The 18290-nt window shown below is 48.3% G+C and overlaps 1 protein-coding gene across 9 annotated transcripts in view; it reads right to left on the bottom strand.

The window, feature by feature from the left end:
• The window catches only part of LOC138060854 (SET-binding protein-like), a 267800-nt gene extending 250308 nt beyond the window's left edge, over positions 1-17492 (bottom strand). For 2 of the 9 annotated variants that reach the window (XM_068927609.1, XM_068927610.1), the window contains exon 1: positions 16798-17491. The gene's annotated coding sequence lies outside the window, so the exon portion shown is untranslated. Of the gene's footprint in view, positions 1-80; positions 152-779; positions 912-1861; positions 4191-16724; positions 16749-16797 lie in introns of those variants that run through there. The other 7 variants (XM_068927603.1, XM_068927605.1, XM_068927606.1 and 4 more) reach the window with 7 other exon arrangements.
• Between the last annotated feature and the right edge of the window lie 798 nt (positions 17493-18290).

Here is an 18290-nt window from a genome sequence, read left to right as displayed (position 1 = left end):
CCTCACACATGCACCAAATGCAACTGTGGAAATGACTGAAACAGAGCACGTTCGGGCTTCCCCTGCAACATCTCAAATACCTTCCCTGAAGTGAAATGGGAACTGATGCTGCCTGACGTTTCCCAGGGCTGGATCTGGTACTGCAGAATAGCTGAACCAAAGAACAATAGCCATGTGTACTGCTAAGTTGATAAAAGTGGATATTCAAAAACATGGAAAACAGGGTGTAAATAAATACATTACTCCTTAAACTCTGGATTTGAGAAAGCAGTGAGCGGGGAACCAGCTCTCCATGCCTGTGAACGTTCTTGTTATTTCAGAATGCTCCCTGTTACAGTTTTTTAAAAGGAAAAGAAAAAAAAAAATAGAGGCAGAGACTTGCTTGCCTCAGGTTAAACAATAACCCAGTGATCAGAACACAGAAAAAACCAGTTTTTGCCCTGTGAATCAGGCAGAAGAGTTTCAAACTTCTATTTCCCCTGCTTCCCAGGCAAGAGATATAAGCACTCAGCTGCTGGCTATTCTATGAGGGACTCCACTTTGGATGAATTATTCAACACTCACTGTGCCAGACACACACTGTCTGGAGCCTGAGACACTCCCCTGGGCGGCTGGAAGTGTAGGAGGATCCACCTGAGCCTCTTGCATAGCAGGGACCCAAGTACTGAGGGCGATGGAGGAAACCTGAAGTCAACATTTTCCAGAGCTACTCCTGACACCACTTTGTGGCAAAGGCTTGGGCCATCAGAAGTGAAGACTATGCTCTCACCCTTTCATACCTGGTCTTTCTTTAAAATACTGCCAGTTGAACTGTCCAAAATGCAAGCACTCAAATCCAGTATCTTCTGAAAAGGTCTTGGCCAAAATTAACAGCAGAAGCCGTGAATGGTCAACTACGGCAAAAAATATATCTTCCAATGACATAAAAAGGCTGAGCCAAATACCAAGCGTTTAGTAAAAAATACACATAGCGTGTTGTGAAAGCTGTTCTTTGTCAGTCTGGAGGTGGTTTCACACACCCTCTCTAAACTCCCCCGTATAAAATCCCCACCCTACAGCAAGCCAGATTAGGGTACAAAATTGGCAGACGAATAGCTCAGAAAAAAAAGGAAGATACTTTTATGCTGCTTTACTACCCTGCAACAGTTCCCTCAGGGGTCAGAGGAGTATTGCTTCTGGCATACGGAGAAGGAAACAAGAACGCACTGCCAGGAGTAGGTGCTGGGGGTACAGACCTACGCTTTCAGCAGTAGCTCCCTGTTAGATTAGCTTTGCATTAATGCCAAACCACACCCTTTGACCAAACAGAGGCAAGATCTGAGTACAGCCAGGGATTTCCCAGGCCATTCTTAGTAGCAATAAACTGTAAAGGAGAAACAGAAATGATCCTGTTACCTATCACCAAATCATAACAGCACTGTTAGTGTGTTTTACTTCAGAGCGCAGCTCCCCGAGAAAAGTCACATGGGCCTTCCTATGAGGACTTCACTACTGGCTTCTTTCTGCTTTTTAAAAGCACCTTACATGAGCATAAATTCAAAAAGACATAAGAACAAGCACCTTTGCTTAGTTACACAGCTGTACTTCCACTGGAGTTTGGCCATGGGTCACTCGTCCGACCCTGGTCCATATGGCTAGCAATGGAAAGTCCTAAGCAACCTACAGCTCCATGAAATCATTGGGTGACCTCCACCTAGGTCCCAGCAGACACAAATTCAAATAAAGTTCCCATAAATATCACAAACTGACAGCCCGAGCAGGAGAGGAGAAAAAAAAAAAAAAAAAAGGAGAACTGTCATGGAGACTGAACTGCCATCTGGCCTTAGAGGTAGTTTCTGCAGCTCATAGTAGTTAGAAGTACCTTGGCAGAACGGCATGAAAACGCTTATGCTGGAGTTGCATATCTTCTGGTGATAGAAAGGAGATTCGTTTCCCAGAGCTGCTGTCACTCCCGTCAATTTAAGATGATCTGGAAGAACCAAGAGACCCAAGGCATCCCGCGCTCCTGCCCCTTCCCGCACTGACTCACCCTGAGGTCAGCAATTCTCTCCTTTCTCCACCTATGGAATGAGGATAACGCTTTACCTCATTCAAACCTATTGCAAGGTGGGTTAGTTAATGCCCATACATAGTTTTAAACCTAAGAGTGTTTACTATGTTGTAGTTGCTAATTACTAATGCAATTAGTACATTAAAGCCGCCCAACTGCACGGCGTGGCTCCACCTAATTGACCGACCTTGCACCTTGCCTCTCCTTTGTGCCTGTGGAGGCGATGGGAGTCAGGGTTACCTTCCTCTTCCAACCAGTCCAATCCAAAAATAAAAAAAAAATAAAAAAACATTAAAAAAAAAGAAAAGGCCGTCTTATTTATCTGCCATTTCACATTGTTAATCTCCTTAGAGAGGGACACAATGTACACACACTCCTGTGCTGCAACATAAACACAAGGTGGTAAAAGCTCGGCTGTGCAGCATTCCAGGGAGTTACTGCTCTGGTATGCACGCATGTACAATGGGCACTCTGTGCTGGCCTCCACCCACAGCGGATTAACCTCTCTCACTGCTGGTAAAAAAGAGCAGGCTTCTCACACGGAGCACCTAGGTCGGCAAGCAGGAAGGACACGGGGCCGTGGCCGCCGCACGAAGCGGCGAAGGAGGCCGCAGGGAAGCAACTGCAGCTATCGACGCCAGCGTGACCAGCAGTTGAGGGTGCCGGGTTAGGATCGGGACCCTACGTCAAAAGGCATCCGAAATAAAGCTCACCGCTCGGGAAGGTTCTTTCAAGTTTTGAATTGCTGGCCAACGCTTTACGTAGGGCTAATAAAAACCCAGGCTTCTGCCCCCAAAGTCTGCTCCCCGGTCTCAGACACTACTTTCGGTGACAACTCAAACATTCAATCCCAGTTTAGGCGTGCACTTCCAGGTCAGCAGAGATGACGAACAGATGAATAAAATTACTGTGTCGCGCCAGTGTCAGATGGGTTCGCGTTAAATCCAGCTTAAAACCCTACTTAAAAATATTGGCCTCATATTATGTTAGGAGTCTGCAAATGATGATATCAACAGACCCGCAGGTAGCAACAAATAACACCGCACTCAAACGCTACACAGAATTAAATGGGTCATTGTTTTAGGTATCTCCTTACTCTCATTCAGGGTTAATAGTTAAATGACTTAGGTGCAGGGACATTATACTCGTCTTTCTTGTTTGGGCAGGCTCCATGTGCTTTGACTAATTAGGAAACCTCACTTCAGGCTTCTGCGCAAGTAACCCCGTTGGTAAATTCCCGCTCTCTCCTCCTTTCCTCAGCTTGGGACAGGCTGCAGTTGTGGGAACTACTTGCAATCGGAAAGTGGCAGGCAGCACAAGACATGCTAATGGCCGATCCCACCGCACGGGCGCTCTCAATGGGAGCTGTGTTTCTTCGCTGGCAGCCACAATACCTTTTTGTAAGTGCTCCCCCACCCCCCCGCCAAAGATATAGGGGTCTACAGGGGTCTACTCTTTGCAACTGAACCAAAAAAAAAAAAAATCAAACAAGAGCTTGGGGGAAAAAAAAGCAAGAGGTAGAACCTGTGAAAGTAACACAATAAGCCCCCAAAACAACGCTGGCTCAGATCCCTGGGAACACTTTGGCCCTGGTTCAGCCGTTATCTCTTGGGCTTCTCTCTGTTTCTCACGTTCACGTGCCTCTGTCTTCCAGGCCACTGTTTGGACCTCAAGGAGAAGTGCTACAGAGAAGGCAATAAGCTTTTCCTCTAGCAGTTCTTCTGCCTTAACTGGCAACGTGCAGCTCTACAAATCTAGCGAGGAAGTTTATTTTCCAAGAGACTTCTAGTTCTATTTTAAAAACGCAAGAGATTGGGCTTGTCTAGACTTTTAAGTGGTTACCCAAACTGACCTTCCATGCCTCTGAGGCTCAGAGAGAGCATCAAGTCCCGTTCAATAAGCAACTACAGATGCATTTTAGCATCCGAATTAAGCTCCCAGAGGAAAGTGTTGCCACTAGCAGGCTTCCTGCAGTCAAGTTGAATTTGAGGAGGATAATTCACAGGTGAATGACAACGAATTTCACAGAAGTTGGCATTAGCTCTTAATTAGGGAGAGATTCACGCTTCCTCTGATAAGTACTGGGAAATAATCAAACGCCTGCGCGCTCAGCCTTACTATGGTTGTTCATGGGTCTCTCTATCAGTACTTCTGGGCACCTCAGACACGCTTCTAGAGGCAAAGGCCTGAAGTATAAGACCTCCCTTTGGGTTCAAACTAGGTGTCTGCCGAAACGGGCTCCAAACACGCTTCCTTTCCCTGCCTCAGGCAACCACACATTTGCAAGTATTCAAATGCCAGGACTGCAGACTGCTTAAACTGAACACTTGCTAAGGACAAAAACAAGGGTAAGATACCAGTGCCCTTGTTGGAAGTAGGGGAAAAAAAAAATCCATGCACTTTGAATTCTCCAAGGAATGGAAGAACGTGGACATAACACTTGGCATGGCTTTTGCCCTGCACACAGTAACGATCACATTAGTCATAAGCAAACAAAAATGCATAGGCACCGCTGAACAAACAATGAAAAGCAAGCCAGGTTCAGCGGCCCAGCACTTGTGCTGCTACTCTGGCTTCTCTGCTCAAGCACAGGGAGCACCCACAGAGAGCTCAGAGCAATTTTAGAAGATGCTACCCAAATCCCATCGTACACTAATATCAGGCAGGACTAGCTTCTCAGACTGCTTTCTTTTTATCCATTTAGTCCAAAATACCTTAAAATGAAGGAATAATACTATTTACTGGGTTCAAATAATGGGAAACTGAGGCACAAATCAGAGTGTGCCATACCGAAAGTAAAGTGGAGCCCACAGCTCCCGAGCCCACATCTACCGTGTAGCATCTGGATCTCACATTCTGCCCTGTGCCATACGGTTCTTAAGAAATCCCTAATCCCTGCAAAACATCAGAAATCCTGGAAGCCTCTTTACACTCCATCTTTTTAAATCCATTTGCCACAAAGCACTGGAGACTATGCAGCAATATTTAATTATGACATATCACCTTTCACTCCAAAGAATCCTGGGTTGCTTCCTCAATTACATACGCCACCACTGAAATGCAGCTGCCTCCGGGGCACAGGCCAATGGACAACCCACACTACACCCGAGGGAAAGTTTTGGTCAGAAACCTGTTTTCATGAGAAGTGTCAGTGAAACTTCAGAATCTATCATGGGACACACACATACACCAAAAAAAAAAAAAAAAAAAAAACCAACAGTCTGGCATACAGCAAGCTGCACTGAACTCAGTTAACCCATGTCAGCAATAAAAAAAGAAAAACAAAAACATAGTTCATTATTGCTCTCAAAAGTCTAGGAGTTTCAAGCGCAGTGTTCTTAGCAAGCAGCAAGAACAAGTCTGACGCGGATCAGCAATAAGTGTGCGATCACGCTTTTATCGAATTGACCAGAGCGCACAAAATGGAGGTTAGGCCTTCTTTCATGGCAACTTAAAAGGCAGCTCCAGAGGATAGGTAAAAACTCAGCGATTCACAAAGTCAGAGCGGTGCAGACAGATGATATCTGATGGAGTATAAAGCCCCCTGGGATAAAATTAAGCCATTGTATTTTTCTGAGCAAATTTCAACCAGCAGAATGAGTTTATACTGGATCAGTATCATGCACCAGCAGCGCATTTAATCTGCTGCTCGGTGCCCTAGAGCTAGATTTATCGTGTCTTTGAACCATGGCCTTAGCTACTTCCTGCAGCCACGATATTCTGCAAGAACAATCCTGCATTGGCAGGGAGCTGGAAGAATGACTGTGACAGCTATTTTCCATCCGTGCTATAGATCCTATAGGAAACACCCTCTCCTTTTCACCTGCCTTACGTCAGTTGTGAGAGAAACAAGGCAGAAAGACTTCCCCTTCAAGCAAAACGAATGAACATCTTCTCTTAATAAAGAATCAGTGATGACCTGGTGATTTCAAAAAACCTGACCGGACACAGCCCTGAGCAACCTGCTCTAGCTGACCCTGCTTTGAGCAGGGCGGTCGGACTCAACGATCTCCAGAGGTCCCTGCCAACCTCAGCCATTCTCTGTTTCTGTGATGTATTTCTTGGCCTTTATTTCCAATGCTGGGCAAATTGGACGCTCTGCTGCACTGCAATGTTAAACACATTGCAAAGCTACCTGGATAGAGACAGGTGGATCTAGGCATATATAAAATATATGTGGATATACACCAGGTACAGTATCAGCTCTTCAACTGATATGTGTGATTGCCAGAGGAATGACCATAACTTAATGCCTACAATCCACAGATTATCTGTAGAAATAAATAATTAATTAAGACACGTGATTCATTAATACAGTGAGTTACACGCACAGGGGGGTTACACAGAGGAAGGCTTGTTCCCCTTTCCATGCCGTCCCCCTGCCTCTGACACTGCCTCTGAAAACGCCCTTGTTCCAGTCCTTCCACCTCTGCACCTGATTTTGTGTGGGTTACAGAAGGACTTTTTCTGAAGGAAAGGGAGACAGTTTATCTCAAGTGTGGTCTATCCACATGAAAATAAAGAGCAAGGATTAATGACAGTTACCAGGCTGGTCCAGAAACAACAGCAGAACTGTAATCTCCATTCATTTCCATCAGATCGCCCTGAGTCTAAGCGCTATCAGCCCTCTGCACCTCCGTCAGCGTGACCGAGTAAGCTGACTGATGGGTTTGCCTCAGCATGACCAAGCTCGGCAAAGGCAGCCAGGAAAAGCCACGCTGGAAGGAAAAAGACAAGATAACCCAAAGATCTCTCCCAGCCAGATGAGGCTGCAAGCATCTCCCCCGCAACCCAAGATAAAGAGACAAAAATAAATGAGAGCCCAAGCATATCCATGATTACGGAGGCATGTAAGCGTGCACGTTACACACGTGTGTATTTGTCTTCTCAACATAGAGACATTAGGAGTAGATTATGGAATCATATTTGACTCCATAATTAGGTTTGAGATTCCATAATTAGATCAGATAGTCACCTTTTATGTAAGTAACTAACTATCGTACAGCGCTGAAGGGAGGGCCAACTGAATGATTAAACAACCGACACGGCCATAAATCACAAGGCCCATAAAAGCAATACTGCCCAAGGTACAGCTGTGGCAACAGCCAGCATAGCAAAGCACCCATCTGCGGTAGGAGGAGAGATGCCCATCAGGTTGCCCAAGGACTTTTACAAGCTCCCACTTGAGAACTACACCCAGGATTTATAAATCTACTCACCAACAACTTAAAGCTACCCCTGGGTATAGGGGGAAGAGAGTTTGATCACCAGATCAGTAAACATCTCCCAATGCTTACTGCTGGTCTCTGAAGGACAGATCTCATCCGACTTGTACCTTCAGAGACAATCGCTGCTGCAGAACTGCTGTAAAGCCTGACCTGCTGCCCCTCTGACGCAAGAAATAGTGTTTGATCCCACTGATGTCAAGAACTGGTATGTCATTTTTACCCATCATCCTTGCAAAGATCAGGCCTCTGGGACACTAGACGAGATGCAGAATGAGATGCAAACAGTACTCCAGCTCATTACAACATAAACAGCCAAGCCAGCAGATTTGCCTACATCAGGTCAACAACAGGTGGCCGAGCTCCCAGACTGAGCATCATCTCGCTTGCCACGATATACTCAAAGGTAACTCCTGAGATGATCTAGGAGAATATCCTGGACTCTGCTGGGTGTAGCAGTGCGTACCACTACGGGCAAAAATCTTGTTCCATTAACAACAGCCATAAAACTCTTTGGGGAAAGTGTCATCATGCACAAGACTTCAAATGCTTACTCCATTCCACCCAGCTGTTGCCAAGTGCACCATCCTGGAGGTAGTGAAGGCCACTCCAAGCTACAAATGGAAAGTTTTATGGGTATTTAGGGAAAGGATATTGGCACAGAGACCAGCCACAGAAAGCAAAACCCTGCACAATTCCATCATCTGTGTTACCAAACTTTCCTAGATTGACTCTGCTCTTGGAAAGCTGCCATCAGACACAGTAGCCCTTTTCTAACACCATCGTGGTAGGGCAGTAATCTCTCCTTCTCCCTCTGATCAAACATTTCCCTCTGTGCCCTGAACGTGTGGAAAATGATTTCGCTATATAAATCATTAACGAGAGCCTTGTTTTTATTTACTACTGCTGCCATGAGACTCCTCTTTCCTCCTCCTCCTCTTTTTTTTTTTCTCCTCCATTATTTCATTTTCGCTTGCACGAGTGCCAAAGACACCAGCTTTCCCTCCCTTCAGGAAAAACAAAGAAATAAATAAAATAAAACAACATATCTGATAGGGAATGCACCAGGTCTTGGCTCAGCATCCTTTCCTCGGAGCCGTAAGTGATGGCACAAGAAGGACCAAAAAGGCTTCAGTCCAGGATCTATCCTGTGCCCAGTCTGCAGGCTGTACAAACAACACATCCCATGTTACCCAATTCTGCATGCTTCACATGAGGCTAGGAATAAGAAAGGTTGGATTTTGTCCATGGATGCTTGCACCGTGTGTTAGTATGATGAGCAAGCAGTAGCATCATGCTTGGTGCTGCATAATGTACCGAGGAATCCCTAGCCCCAAGGGGGGACTGAGAAAACAGGGTGTACCAGAAACGGCATACAAGAAGGAGAGCAATAATTGGGGCTATACAGAGGAGAGCACTGAGACTGCTTCCTTTGCCTTGCAGAATATATATCAGTCCTTAGGCTTGGAGGGAGGAGCGGATGTCCAGTTCACTGGAACAAGAAATCCACTTACAGCCTCATGAGTAGCAGAATAAGAGGCAGGAGGCGAGAGCTGAGCAGGACACTGAGAAATGGACACAGCTGGACGTGTATGGGGCGCTCAAGGTGAGATAGGAGCAGAGCTGTAGTCTGGAGAGCCGCTGCGGTGCGGGGAGAGTGAAGCCGAGCGGCATAAACCTGAGACAGCAGTGGGACAGCGGGAAGACACAAGGACAGGAATATGGGCAAAGGAGAGGGGTAGCTTAGCCTCTAATGAGGCTCACGAGGAAATGGATACAGAAACGCTGGGAGAAGTTGAGTCAGACAGGAGCTAAAAGCCCTGCTGAGTACACGCTGGGCTCTTTTGAGGAGGCAAATAGGATTGAGAACGTCAGATTCAGGACCTGAACGGTAGCAGGACCATGCTTTCCGGTTGGCATCTCCCCTTGAATTGTTTCTGCTCTGCCAGCCCAATATATTCACCCATGTCCACCTGGAAGGAACGAAGGCCAAATTTTCGCAGGCCTATTATCTTCATAGTTAAAGATTCCTAGTGAAATCCTGACCTCAGTTATTCTCTTGTAACGCCACTGACTTCAGGGGAGGACTTAAAGGACAGGATGGGGCTAGAATTTGGGGGAGTCCAAGGTCATCTCAGTTATGGCTCTCCCTCTCTCTCCACCAATGACATATGGGTCACTGTGCTCCTAATCCGAGTCCTTCACTTAGGCCCTGACCACAGCAAGGCAGATCTTGGCCCGTGGGCTCAGATGCTTCAAGCAACCCCTGAACCGAAACATCCGTACTGCTACACTCTCTATCGGAGATGGACACATGTTTGAATCAGGTCCCAGTCCCTAATTAGGACCACTTCTTATTGCAGCTTATTATTATTTTAACTATTACTCACACTATTTTTTGTCAGAAGCTTTCTCTTAGGGCCCTGGGAGCTCTGTTAACTGAGTCAAAGCTGAAGAATATGAATGTTGTGGCCTGAAAGCCACAAACACTTAAAACGCAGTATGTTTTAAGAGCAGAGGTGCCTTCGATTCTGATAAAAGGATGGAGGAGCAGGAGCTACGTTCCTGTGACTACCTCACGCGACACAGAGTTGAGGTCTAATGTAAACCAACACCCATCGCAGATGACACTTAGGACACTCATCCAGCCAAGTTTGTAGGAAGAGCGCCTCTTGTTTAAGTCAAACGACTAAAAGATCTTTGATTGGCGTCAGGATGCTTACAAGGCCATTTTCCAATTGTCAGAGCTTCAGAAACCACGACCTGCAGTTTTTTTCTCCCCCTAACAGACCAAAAGAAGACAGAGGCCCTCAACACGTCCTGTGTTTGTATCCATTTATCAGGTCAAAGTCCAGCAGGTTAGACTGCTGCCCTGTCTAAAAGCATGTGGTTAGAATAATTTAAAAGGGAAAAGTCTTTCCTCTTCTTTCCCCACCCTCACTTCTTCTGAATAAATTTAAAGCAAGAGAAACAACTGACAGCTGGAGGGAATTTACTCAACCTTTCAGGAAGAAAATTGCCGTCAAGCAAAGAAAAAGCATGACATTTTTCAGCCCATTAGGTGAGGGTTTCTGGAAGTTTCAAGGATGAGAATATATGGGTTAACACTTGAAATTGTTTTGCAACCTTAGGAATAATGAGCATGTACGATAACACTTCGCCCGGATGCCTGTTACAATATTTTGCATATATACAATCCTGTTCAAACACTTACTAAACTCCCTTACTTAAGCTTCACGTCTCTCATCCCGTCTAAAAAAAAGGACTAAAGAATTCATCAGAGAATTATTCCCCTGTATAGAATTCAATTGAATCCCCACTATAGAACTCCATAGGAAGGTTTTAGAGAGGGGGGGGGGGGAAAAAGAAAGAAAAAAGAAAGTACAGGAAGGATTTCCTTGTCTAGCAAACTAATAGGATTTCAGAGGAGTTCCTGTGGAACCCCATTACGTTCCCTCAGGCCAAAAATTTAGCAAGACTCAACAAGAGGTGGGTATGGGTCACAGTATTCATTCTAAACCACTGGGACACTGGGTCTGGAAACACACAGGGAAATTAAACCAATGTCCAAGTCCTCAAAATCACATCAGCAGCATACTCAGGGTATGTGCATTCCTAAGGAGGAAAGACATGCCTTGCGGCTTGACCTCTGGTTTGAGTATCATCATTTTCTCTCTTCCATCTTAAAACCAAGTTCCCCATCTGCCAAAATATAGGGGCAGGAACAGAATGATACATTGTATGCATATATGTCTCTCAGTTATAAAGGTTAAGGCTAACAAAAATTTCAAAGTAATATAAAACCTCAGGCTTCCGATCTTTAACCCATCTCTAATTTTGAGGAATTTAAGTCAGTACTGGATTACCCCATGCTTGCCTACCACACATTTTTCTGAACGGCTTTCTCGAGCATTATTGCAGGAGATACCATACTAGCAGGGAGGAAACTTTGCTCTCACCCGCTGCCACAGTCACACTTAGCTGTACAGCACTATATAGCAAATACATATTACAATCCCTGCTTGCTGAGGAAACAGGAACTCACTAGTCCAGAGAAAGTGAAAAGCTACATAAGAGTCACCGCCACACAGGGAGCGGCATACAGACATCATCCCAGACACCCAACTCCGCCAGGCCGTTGTATCCCAACATACCCCAGGCTCTAGAGTGGAGGCTTCGGGCCACAGTCACCACTCTTAGGCAAGAGTGAAGCTGACCCTGGAAACGGCGAGAAACAACCGGACTGAGTTCCCTGAGTACTCCTCCTGAATTTTCCTGTTTTGTCACCTGTGCTTCAGCTCCATCACTTTTCCCCTATCTGCAGCTAGCAGGATCATCATCACAGACTGGCAGCGGCACACGTTATTTGGTGGACAGGCCACCTGGCGAAGATCGCAGAGATACAGAACCCTTGCAAACCTTGCAAACTTCCCCAGCTAGACTGGAAGGGAACTAGAGGTGTAAAGATCCAAATCAAGTCTGGATCAAATCCTCCTAGTCTTTGGGCTGTTTGAGGGCCAGAGTTTTGATTTGGCCTTTTGGAGAGGGATGTGACTCATCTGAGAACTTTTAGGCATCTTCAGCTTTACAAAAGACAACCATGAATCATATCAGAAGACTGCTTTTCGTATCAACTGCCCCACAGCTTACAGTAAAAGCAAATCATTTTGTTTGGACAATCTGTGCTATAAAGTAAATACAACTCCAAAAGGGAAAAATAGCCCTTAACTCTCTTCCCTCTCAAGAACTGATAAACAATAATTACCAACCCCTCGACTCCCTTCACACATTCCCCAAGTCTGGAGGACATGCTGCATTATTCTCTGACTGCCTTTACTCAACTTAAGTAATGATTTTGCCTTCCTCTTTTGCCCCTACTTCTGTGTCCCCCTCGCCTTGCTCTCTCCACAACCGATTAGACGTGAATGCAGAATCCAGATGCCTGTTGGGGAGCCTTGCTAGTTCACAGCATCCAGTAGACGTCCAAGCAGGTCCAAATACGCGACAAACTGTCGAAACCACGTCAAGTGAAACCTTCACATTGGGAAGAGGGAGAAACCAGCTCCAAGGCTTTGAGGGCATCTTAAAAGCAACTGTGCTAATGATGTGTCCTTGCAACCTGATTTCATGTCTTTATCAAAAACCACAGCAGGCCCAGCCTGGAAAGTTTGGAATTATTTTCAGATCTAACAGTCCCTCGGGCTAAAAGCTAGAGTGGAGGGGTTTTAAAGCCCATCTTTAATCAAGATGACAATTTCCTAAAAGAATGAGTCATCTTATTTCCTGAATATTAATAATGGGCAAGGAAACTTTTTTTTTTTTCAAATTGGAAAGAGAGAAAGTAATGAGAACAGAACCCATAATGGCAGCAAAACCAGTTCCAGCAGAAACCACAAGCCCTGCAACAAAACACTAGGAACCTTCTCTGCTAAACATCTCCACAAAATCTCACCTTTCTCGCTCGACTTTGGACTAACTTTAAACCGCGGAAGGCTGCTGTCCTAGAAGTGCCCAGACGTCCCAGCAATAACTCGACTGAAGCGAGATTTTGCAGTGGGTTTCATCTGACCACCTATTTTTGTGCACAGCCAGACTTGCTGCCCCTCTCCAGCTGTCAAATGCAGGCTTAACTGCAGCACTGCCATGCCGAAAACTTGCATGCATGTTTTGGCAGGAAAAAATGACATGCTGTATTTTCAGAAGACGGTTTAAAGCTTATTCAATGGGCCGTACTGCCCCACGTAGCACGGAGCGCATTTTGGCAGTTATTAACGCTGCTCCCCAATGTCCTCACAGACCCACAGATCACAGATACTCCAGAGATGGGCAGTTAACAGGGAGTGAGAAAGACCGCCTAGGCATATGGTTAAACAAATCAGTCATCAATTTGCTGGGTGAGCTTTCATTTCCACCACAGCAATCGTTTGGATTCCAGAACTGTTTTTACGTGGTTCATTAGACAATGGCCTTTCTTGCTACTAGTTGGGTCAAGAGTCAAAATTGCTGTGTAATTGCAAGTCTCCAAGCACAAGGCAAGAGTTTTTCAGTCCTGGAGGGTGTTGTCCAAAGGGGAAAGAAAACAGAAGGGAAAGATTATGTATGAGCAATTGAGCCCTACTGAGAGGGCAAAAAAAGTCACTGAAACTGGGATTAGCCAAATCTTGTAATGGAAAACAAGAGTCCTGTTGGTAAGCTGGCACTTACACCTAAGAGATGTGTGTGCAGGGGAAACGGAGCTCAAAGAATGGGTCAAAACAGACCAGAAGAGGAGACTAAGCAGCATCCAAAGCCAAAAAATGCTGGTTGGACATTTTCAAGCATTTAACTTCTTGAGTTAATTAAGCACATGGCAGGAGCGGTTATTAAAAAAGAACTGTTCCCAACTTAATCAAAGCACATTATTGGAAATGATACTGAGAAACCTCAGTAGAGAAACCCAGTAAATATCAAGTCAAGCTAAATAGCTCAGTTATGATTATTATTAATAATAAATCATGGCCACTGTTTCTTTTGTTTGCCAACAACTAGCATAGTTTATGGCTCTGCACAAACCTAACACACCATTTTATTACATTTCAGAGAGCGCATCCTCCTAAAATGATAATGTGTTAATAATCTATGCTAGGCTTTTTGGCAGGAACCAAAGAGCTCAAACAACTTGAAATAACATCAGCAAAAAATTATTTATTCCCCATCCCTAGTTGCAGAGAAAACAGAGGTTTTCTTGGCTCAGTTACTTCTCAATAGATTTCTGGTTTCAATTAAAACTTTGAGTCTGAGAAGTTAGGGGAAAAAAAAAAAAAGCCAAAGCCAGTAAGGGATGGAAGTCTCCATTCACTGTGTTTCTCCCTTTTTTTTCCTCTTTGCTTTTACATAACCATTCCCAGCTAAGAGCAGAGATTAAAGTACAACTACACTGTTTGGAGGGTTTTTCTCCTTTTAGTTAAAAAGCAAATGGACAAATAAAACAAGTTTCTCCCTCCAGTGGAAGGAGCTTCTAACTGAGTGATCTAACTGAAGGCCGAGGCAACACGGTGCAAGCGAATCAGCCACTTGCACATTTTCACTGATAGGCTTTCTTTTTTTTTTTTCCCCTCGCTGTCTACAATAAAAGGTCCTAGACACTTGTTTCTTTAGGTTTGTAGCGTCGTTCCCTAACGTGAGACGGACGATGATATCATTCCCGTAGCCTGCACCGAGTTAGTTCTGGCTGCGGGGGCTGTCGAATCAATAACCGTTACCCTTCGGGTCCGTAACATTAAGCGCCGGATTGGATTTGCCAGCAGTTCTTTACCCCTGAAACCCTCCTGTCAATACGAAAGGGATCGAATTACTTTCCCCTGACAGCCCAGGACGAGCCGGCCTCGGCGCTTCACTTGCCTACAACATCCTTCGCAGTTTGACAGATGGACATATAAGGCAAGGCGGCCGTTCCCCCGCCGCCCGGCCCGGCCTGGCACGGCGCTCGGCGCTGCCCAGCCCGACCTGCCCCCGGCCTCTTTTACACCCGCCGCTTAATGAAACACCTCTGCTTTCGCCACCGAGGCGAAGCCACGGGGTCCTTCCCCCCCCCCCCCCCAACCAGCGCCGCCATCCTCCTCCTCCACTCCCCTCCCCGCTCCGGCCGCATTTGCTTGTCACGTACTCCTCCCAGTGCCCGGCTCGGGTTACCGAGCTGCCGCCGCGCCGGCACCCCGCGCCCGGCACCCCGCGGCAGCGCAGCGCAGCGCATCCCGCCCCCGCTCCGCGCGCCTCGGCGCCCTGCAAATCCCCCTCCCCGCAAATCTCCCTGCAGCTCCCCCCCCCTCCCCCTACACACACACACATACACCCCCACCCCCCCCCCGGCCGCCGCAGACCCCGGCCGCCGTGCGCTGCCCGGCGGCTCCGCGCAACGCCCCGGCGGCGAGCTGCCCTTTGAGCGTCCGACGTCAGGCGTGAGATTATCAGCGCCGTTTATTTGAAGCGGAAACGAATCGGAAATCCTTCTCTCAACTGCCTTTTTAGACACACAAATACACACACATATACACATACACACACGCACATACACATACACACGCGCGCAGGGGGCCGGCGACGCAACGCGGCGTCCCGGCGGGGACCCGACGGCGCGCTGCGTGTACACACACACACCCCCCCCCACACACACCCCCCCCAAACACACACACCGGCAACCCACAGCGGGAGCGGGCACCCGCCTGGCCGGAGGTACCTGATTTCCCACCGCCCGCCGAGGAAACCTGGCCCCATCTCGGCGGCGCAAGGGCCGGGCAGGGGTGTGAGTGTGAGTGTGAGGGTGTGAGTGAGTGTGAGTGCGCGCACGGCCAGGAACTGGGCAGGCAGCCTTTCGCTCAGGGCTGGAGTTGACAATAGCCGCCCTCAGCTGCAGGCTGCGTTTTAGCCCAGTCCCACCTCGCAACCCCCCCCCCCCCCCGCCCCCAAACACACACACACACCCCCCAAATACCCACTCGGCGATTTGCAAGCCGCCCAAAGCTAAACTCCACTTCTACCTGGCTTGATTTCCGGCGCGGGGGGGGGGGGGGGGGAAGAGGGCAGCGAGGGGCGATGGGGATCCAGCGGACGGCTAATCACGGCCTTATTAATCCTGATTATTTTACGCGCTTTCCTCCCGCAACGAGCAGGAGGAGCCGGGGGGAAGGGAAAGGGGGGGGGGTCCCGCATTGCTAATTACAGCCCTCCCCCTTCCCTCTCTTCCTCGCCCCCCTCCTCCCCCGCCCCACGCCCCGAGGCACTTATTTGCGAGTGTAAAATCGCTGCTTTTCGGGACTGCGTGTCCTTTTCAATGTCAAAATAAGCGCGGGGCCGCGGCGGCGCCCCGGGGAAGCGCCGCTGCCCCCGCGCCCAGCGCCGAGCACCGCCGCGGCCCCGCCGACACCACCGACCCCCCCCGCACACACAAACAACCCCTCTAAGGTGACAGTGTCGCTCTCTAGCTCCACTTAACCTGCAATTTACGGGGGGGGGGTGACCCCCCCCCTCCTTTACACACACAGATCTGCCACCTACCCCCGTCGGGGAAAACAGCTATACACTAGCAAACGGAGGGGGGGGGCAATATATAATGCAAACTCCTTAAAAAAATGCAGCCCCTTCCCAGCAGCACGGTCTTAACCCTCCTTCCCCCCCCCCCGCACCCCCCCCCACCACCAGCAGCCACAAAGCCTGGGGAGGGAAGGGGTCGGAGGGGCAGGGGGGGGGGATCGGATCGCTGGCTTTGCACAGCGGAGCAATAACTCCCGCCCCCCCCCCCCCCCCCAATAAATAAAGCCCTTTCCGCGCCATTGCAAAGTCACAACACGAAAAAAAGGAGACGACATTAACTTTTGCATGCGGGGGGGGGGGGAAGGGGGAAGGAAGGGAGGGGGTTAGGGAAAGAGGTGGGGGGGTAAGACCCTCCTGCAACCCAGATCATCCAGACAGACCTTTCCTCGATGGCTCAGGGTTATTTTTTGTTGTTGCTTGCTTTTTTTTTTTTTTTTTTTTTTTTTTACTAACCCATATCCCCAAAACGGCGGCGGGGGCTTCTTAGCAGCTTCCTCTCCTTCTTCTTTCTTCCTCCTCCTCCTCCTCCTCCCTCGGATTTTCCACCCCTTCTTGTCTCTTCTCTTTTAGATCCCGGTTTCAAACCCTCGCCACAGCCCCCAAAGGTGCTTTTGCTTGTGTTGCGGCAAACCCATGGCGGTGTTCATCTGTCAGATTAGGGGAGCGCACGGCCGCGCCGCGCACGCAGAGCCGGGAGGGAGGAGGGCGGGGGGGGGGGAGGAGGGAAGGCACCCGGGGAGAGGGAGATGGACGGGCCGCGCACAGAGAGAGGGATGGAGAGATAGAGAGATAAATGATAGATCGAGAAATAGAGCGAGATAGAGCGAGAAAGGGGGGAAAATGGCGTCTTGGAAGCCGGAATCCCGGAGTAAATCAAATTAACACGCAACACCCAGAGCAGTCCCGGCTAATTTTAGCAGGAGCCAAAATAAAATGAAAAGGAAAAGGGGGGAGTGGGAAGGAGGAGAAGGGGGGGTGAAAGAAAGGAGGAGGGGGGAAAGGAGGGGAAAAAAAAGGGGAGAGCAAAAAAAAAAAGAAAAGAAAAAAAAATCAATGCACTGGATAAAATCCTGGGTTTGAAATCGATGGAGCTTGTCTCTGTCTCTCTGGCTCGCTCGCTTTTCCTTTCCTTTAGCTTAGCTTCTTTTTTTTTTTAAGAAGAGGGGCTTTTTTTTTTTTTGCTTTTTGTTTGTTGGTGGTGGTTGTTTGGGGGCCTTTGGAGGGCGGGAAGGGAAGAGGGGGGAGAAGAAGCGTTTTTCGTTTTTTGCTTTTCCCGGCGAGGAGTTAAAAAAAAAAAAAAGAAAGAAAGAAAAGAAAGAAAGGGGGGGGGGGGGGAAACCCGCGGCGAGAAAAGGGCTGCTTTGGCGGCGAGGAAGCTGTTCCCTTTATTCCGGTTCTCGTCTCCGCAGCCGGGCAGGGGGCGGCCGGAGCGGGGCCGGCGGGGCTGCGGGGCTGCGGCCGCCCGCTCCCCCTGCGCGCCGCTCCGCGCCCGGCCGCGCGGAGGGAGGGGAGGCGGCGGGGGGGGTGGGGGGGCAGGAGGAGGAGGCGGGCGGAAAAATTCCCGGTTTTCCTACCGGGCACGGGATCGATGCTCTCCCCCCCCCCCCCCCCCACGTCCTCGCTGAGAGCCCAGCTCTCGCCAAGGGGGGCGTCTGGGGGCTGCTTTTTTTTTTGCTCCCCGGCTGGATTTGCCTTTCCTTGGCTTTTTTTTTTTTTTTTTTTTTTTTTTTGTCTTTTGGGGCGGCGATTTGTTTATAAGCAGAGCTCGGGGCCGATGGCTCCGGCTCTCTCTCGTCTCCTGGTTCTCTCGCCGTCCTGCAGCACTAGTAGGGGGCGAAAAAAATAAATAAATGGCAATGATCAAGCGCAAGCACACACGCACGCACACGCAGACACACACACTCGGTGTGGCTGCAGTGCTCAGCCCTGGGTTAATGTACTCAACA

The sequence above is a fragment of the Struthio camelus genome, chromosome Z, assembly GCF_040807025.1.
Source record: "Struthio camelus isolate bStrCam1 chromosome Z, bStrCam1.hap1, whole genome shotgun sequence".
NCBI classification, from domain to species: domain Eukaryota; kingdom Metazoa; phylum Chordata; class Aves; order Struthioniformes; family Struthionidae; genus Struthio; species Struthio camelus.
The sequence above is the reverse complement of the archived record's forward strand: the minus strand, read 5'-3'. Positions and strand labels throughout refer to the sequence as shown.